Genomic DNA, 6,000 nt, shown 5'->3' with positions numbered 1-6,000 from the left:
GTGCTTTTCTGTCGCGGTGGCTGTCCAGAGCACAGTCGGCAATTGGGTGTTGATGGCGGTCAATACTTACTTACGTATAAAATACTACACGGTCTAGCTCCATCCTATCTTGCTGATTGTATTGTACCATATGTCCCGGCAAGAAATCTGCATTCAAAGAACTCCAGCTTATTAGTGACTCCCGGAGCCTAAAAAAAAGTCTGCAGGCTATAGAGTTTTTTCTATTTGGGCTCCAGTACTCTGGGATGCCCTCACAGTACCAGTTGGAGATGCTACCTCAATATAAACATTTAAGTCTCATCTTATAACTCATTTGTATATTCTAGCCTCTAAATAGACCCCCCTTTTAAACCAGTTGATCTGCCGTTTCTTTTCTGCTCTACCCCCCTCTCCTTCGTGGAGGTGGGGGTGGGGGGGGGGGGGCACAGGTTCGGTGGCCACGGATGAAGCGCTGGCTGTCCAAAGTTGGGACCCGGGGTGGATCGGTTGGGGATGACTCTGCGCTGCTGACCTGTCTCCACTCAAGATGGTTTCCTGCTGGCCCCACTATGGGCTGGACTCTCATTATTATGTTAGATCCACTATGGACTGGACTCTCACAATATTATACTAGATCCACTCAATGTCCATTTCACCCGTCGCCCAAGGGGGTCCCCACATCTGCGGTCCCCTCCAAGGTTTGTCATTGTTCCATTGGGTTGAGTTTTTCCTTGCCCTTATGTGGGATCTGAGCCAAGTATGTCTATGTGGCTTGTACAGCCCTTTGAGACACTCGTGATTTAGGGCTATATATGTAAACAGGCACCAGCGCCCCCGCAACCCCAAAGGGAATAAGCGGTAGAAAATGAATGTATGGATGATTGATTAATGATTGAAGCTCGACTTAGAGGAATGGGGGCATTGGCTAAAAGAGGCCGAACACCCATACATCGTCTGGACGGATCACAATAATTTGGAATACATAAAGAAGGCTAAGAGACTGAACTCTCTCCAGGCCAGGTGGGAGCTTTTCTTTAACCGATTTTCCTTTAGCCCGGGGTCCCGCAATGTCAAGCCAGACGTCTTGTCTCAAATATTCGACCCCAAGCTTGAGTCCAAGCAACCTGAGACCATTCTTCCACTGAACTGTGTGGTATGAGTGGTTATTTGGCCAATAGAAACTGAAGTAAAGCAAGCTAATGGTGTGGCCCTGCCACCTAGGGGATGCCCTGATAATCAGTTGTTTGTCTCCACTGAGTTACGTGCCCGGGTGATTCATTAGGCTCACACATTGCTGCTTTCGGGTCATTCTAGTGTTGAAAAAAACTATGTTTGTGATCTCCCCACAGTTCTGGTGGCCAGCCATGGATACGGAGGTCCAGGAGTACGTAAGGGTACATTAGGTCTGTGCCCGAAAAAAAAACGTCTTCCAGGTCTTCTCCAGCCACTCCCCATTCCCTCCAGACCGTGGTCAGACATTTTTATGGACTTCGTCACAGGGCTCCCGGTCTCACAAGGTAACACCACAGTCTTCATTGTGGTTGACAGATTCTCCAAAATGATCAGATTCATCGCTTTGCCTAAACTACAGTCCGCCAAGGCGACGACAGAGTTTATGATGAATAATGTTTTCCGAGTTCATGGTTTCCCCTAGGACATTGTTTCAGACCGGGGGCCCCAGTTTGTATCAAGGTTCTGGGGGAAGTTCTGCCAACTCATTGTAGCCAAGGCCAACCTAACATCTGGATATCATCCAGAAGCCAAAGGCCAGACCGAACGACTAAACCAGCAGCTGGAAACCGGCCTCCGGTGCGTGGTTTACCAGAACCATGTCATGGTCCCCCCCGCCCATGCCATGGTCCAACGTTGTTGCCGTATTTGGGAAGCCGCCCACTAGGTATTGGACAGACAAGGAGATTGGATGAAGAGAGCGGCAGACCGCAAGAGACGCCCTGTGCCCACCTACCAGCCTGGTCAGAAAGTCTGGCTATCAGCCAAGGATCTACGTCTCAAGGTTCCATCAGAGAAACTGGCACCACGTTTTTTAGGCCAATTCCCAATCATTAGCCTCGTCGGACCTTCAGCGGTTCGGCTTCATCTGCCCTGATCCCTCCGCGTCCATCCTCCTCTTCCACGTCAGTCGGATCGAACCAGCCAAAGAAATCACCATCGTCCGAGCCACCACGTCCCGTCCACCACCCGAAATATTGAAGGCGGCCCAGTATAGAAAGTTAAACGCTTGTTGGCAGTACGCAACCGGGGCCGGGGCAGACAATTCCTGGTGGATTGGTAAGGATACAGACTCGAAGAGAGACAGTGGGTTCCGTGGTGGAGGGTGGTGGGGGGGTCACTGTCACACTGCGGTGAGTGAAGTCCTGTTTTGTGGTTGTCTGGCGAACTTCCTGTCTTATGTTTAAAGCATACTTGCCAACCTTGAGACCTCCGATTTTGGGAGGTGGGGGTGTGGGGGGTGGTTGGGGGGGCGTAGTTGGGGAGGGGGGCGTGGTTAAGAGGGGAGGAGTATAATTCACCAACTCGAGTATTTCATATATATTTCATACATATATATATATACTGTATATATATATATATATATATATATATATATATATATATATATATATGAAATACTTGAATTTCAGTGAATTTTAGCTATATATATTTATTTTATTATATATATAAATAAAATAAATAGTTGAATTTCCGACGGCACCTATCAAATACACAGTAATAAAAACACGGTTGTTCTACTAACTGTACTCTGCTTGCTTGTTACAAAAAAAACAAAACACTTACCTTTCACCATTTGAGTAACCTTTGTTCTGCCATTTGCGTATTGGCGAGCGATCTCCGAATACGGGAACATAACCTTTACGGATTTGTTGTAGACATCCGCAAATGAGAATGGGATGTTGCTTCCAGCTATCAGCATAGCCATCTTTGTTTCAGCATAAGTTACACCATCGGGTCTCCATTTTGTGAGGTGGCCCATAATACTGGGTTGTGAACGATGCTGCGCTGCGGACACTTTGTGCTTCGCTGACCGTTCATGACTGAGTATATCCGTTCGACCGCCGTGTTCAATGGAGAAGTTTGTTCTACAAAATTTACAGGCAACATACCCCTTCCCCTTCGAACTCTCCTGGATAAACTGAAATTGTTGTTTCCAATCGTTTTGGAACTTGCAAGCGTATTTCTTAATTTTGCTCGTCGACGGTGTAATATATTGGGTTGGAGTCAATAACCAGGCGACGTGATGAAGTTACGTCTCTTTACTGTGGGCTTCAGAACAGACTCCCTAATGCATGTTCCTTGACTGCACTTAAATGTAGAATATATGTAGAATATATTTACATTCTATTCTATTCTATGTACAGTAGATGGCAGTATTGTCCTCTTTAACAGGGTCACAACATTGCTGAGTCAGGTTCTCATGGAGCTGGAGGGGGCGTGGCCTCCAGCTCCGCCTGAATTTCGGGAGATTTTCTGGAGAAAATTTTTCCCGAGAGGTTTTCGGGAGAGGCGCTGAATTTCGGGAGTCTCCTGGAAAATATGGGAGGGTTGGCAAGTATGGTTGAAAGTCCAATCCTCCTCTCATTTCAGGCGACTTGCCCTTCTTCCTGTGTCACTGGTCTGATGTCTTTCCTGATTGCCTGATTGTGCCCACCTGTGTCACCCTCCCTCATGTGTATACAGCACTCGTCTTCCCCTGTCTTGTTACCAGAGTATATGGTGTGATGGTGTACCTCCAGCTGTCTTCCACAGTCCTGTCCAAGATATTAAGTATTGCCTCGCTTTATTCCTCGATTTCTTTGTACCCTCTCAAAAAGAGTGATTTTGATTTGCTAAAGTTTTTTGGTCAGTTTTTGTGAGATAGTTTCATAGTGCTCTGCTTTCTTTTACCCTCCTCTTGGAGCACTTTCATTTGTAGTTTTCTTTGCCCTTGAGAGTGTACTTTCTGTTTATAGCTTTTGGTCTCCTCTTCGTGAGTGATTTTCTTTTGGTGTAATTAATTGTTGATTGTTGTTTTTTAATATCATTAGATCCATGTAGATTGTGCTATCACCTTTTTCTCTCCCTTGGGAGTGATTTTTTGTTTATTGTTATTTGCTCTATGCTACGTTTCATCTTTTCTCTGGTGTGTCTAGTACAGAGTTTATAGTCATTTGTTTATTCCCTCTATCTGAAGACTGTTCACAGAAACTGTTGAATAAATGCCTTCGTCAATCATTTCTTGTCTGCAACTGAGTCCTTATTTTTGCCAAGGCCTAACAATACCTTTATATTTACAAAATATGATTGTTTACAAAATACTAATATATTTACAAAATATGATTGTGCACAAAAATACTTGTATATTTACAAAATACGATTGTATTCAAAATACTTCTTTATTTACAGAATATGATTGTACACAAAATACTTACAGTGTATATTGGGGGCGGAAACCTGCTGGATATAGTTGGACGGTGGAAAGAATACTTTGAGGATCTCTTTAATCCTACAGATTCTGTAGAGGAGGCAGAGTCTGAGGTCACAAACGCGGACATGTCCATCACTGAAGCCAAAGTTGCTGAGGTAATCCAAAAACTGCCCAGTGGCAAGGCCCTAGGAGAGGAGAGGTTCTGGATGTTGTGGGGCTTTCGTAGCTGACATGTCTCTTCAACATTGCATGGAAGTCTAGAGCGGTACCTCTGGATAGGCAGACCGGGGTGTTGGTCCCCTTTTTTAAGAAGGGGGACCAGAAGGTGTGTTCCCATTATAGAGGAATCACACTTCTCAGCCTCATGGGGAAAGTCTATTCCAGGGTGCTGGAGAGGCGAGTCCGGCTGTTAGTTGAGCCTCGGATTCAGGAGGAACAATGTTATTTTTGTCCTGGTCATGGAACACGGGACCAGATTTATACCCTCACTAGGGTACTGGAGTGGGCATGGGAGTTTGCTCAACCAGTCCACACGTGTTTTGTGGATTTGGAAAAGGCCTTCGATCATCTCCTGTTGAGGGTGCTCTCGGAGTACAGGGTCAATTGCTACGGGCCATACATTCCTTGTACAAGCGGAGCAAGAGTTTGGTTCGCATTGCCGTTAGTAAGTCAGACATGTTCCCAGTGGATGTAGGACTCCGCCAGGACTGCCCTTTGTCACCGGTCCTGGTCATTATCTTTATGGACAGAATTTCTAGGCACAGCCGGGGTGTGGAGGGTTTCAAGTTTGATGGCCAGTGGATTGCATCCCTGCTCTTTGCAAATTATGTGGTCCTGTTCGCTTCATCGAGCTGGGACCTTCAACGTTCACTGGGGCGGTATGTAGCCGAGTGTGAAGCTCCTGGGATGAGAATCAGCACCTCCAAATCTGAGTCTATGGTTCTCAGTCGGAAAAGGGTGGACTGTACCCTTCGGTTCAAGAGTGAAGTTCTGCCTCAAGTGGAGGAGTTTGAGATTCTCGGGGTATTGTTCATGGGTGAGGTAAGAATAGACCGCAAGGTCGACATATAAGGCGTCTGCAGTGATGCAGTCACTGCACCGGTCTGTTGTGGTGAAGAAGGAGCTGAGCCAGAAGGCGAAGCTCTCAAATAACAGGTCAGTCTACACTCCTCTATGGATACGAACTTTGGGTAATGACCAAAAGGACAAGGTCGCGAATACAGAACTGAGTTTTCTTCGCAAGATGTCAGGGATCCCCCTCAGAGATAGAGTGAGGAGTAGGTCATCCGGGAGGGACTCAGACTAGAGCCGCTGCTCCTTCACGTCGAGAGGAGCCAGCTGAGATGTCTCGGGCATCTACTAGAGATGCCTCCCCAGTGAGGTGTTTCTGGCATGTCCAGCTGGGAGGAGACCTCGGGGCAGACCTAGGACACGTTGGAGGGACTATGTCTCATAGCTGGCCTGAGATGGCCTCGGTATCCCCCTGTAAAACTATTGGAGGTGGTTGGAGACAGGGAAGCATCTCTGCTTAGACTGCTGCCCCCCACGCCCCGGACTTGGATAAGCAGTGGAAAAATTAAAGGATGGATGGATGATTG

This window comes from Nerophis ophidion, linkage group LG07, assembly GCF_033978795.1.
Source record: "Nerophis ophidion isolate RoL-2023_Sa linkage group LG07, RoL_Noph_v1.0, whole genome shotgun sequence".
Lineage (NCBI taxonomy): Eukaryota > Metazoa > Chordata > Actinopteri > Syngnathiformes > Syngnathidae > Nerophis > Nerophis ophidion.
Note: the sequence above shows the minus strand (reverse complement) of the source record.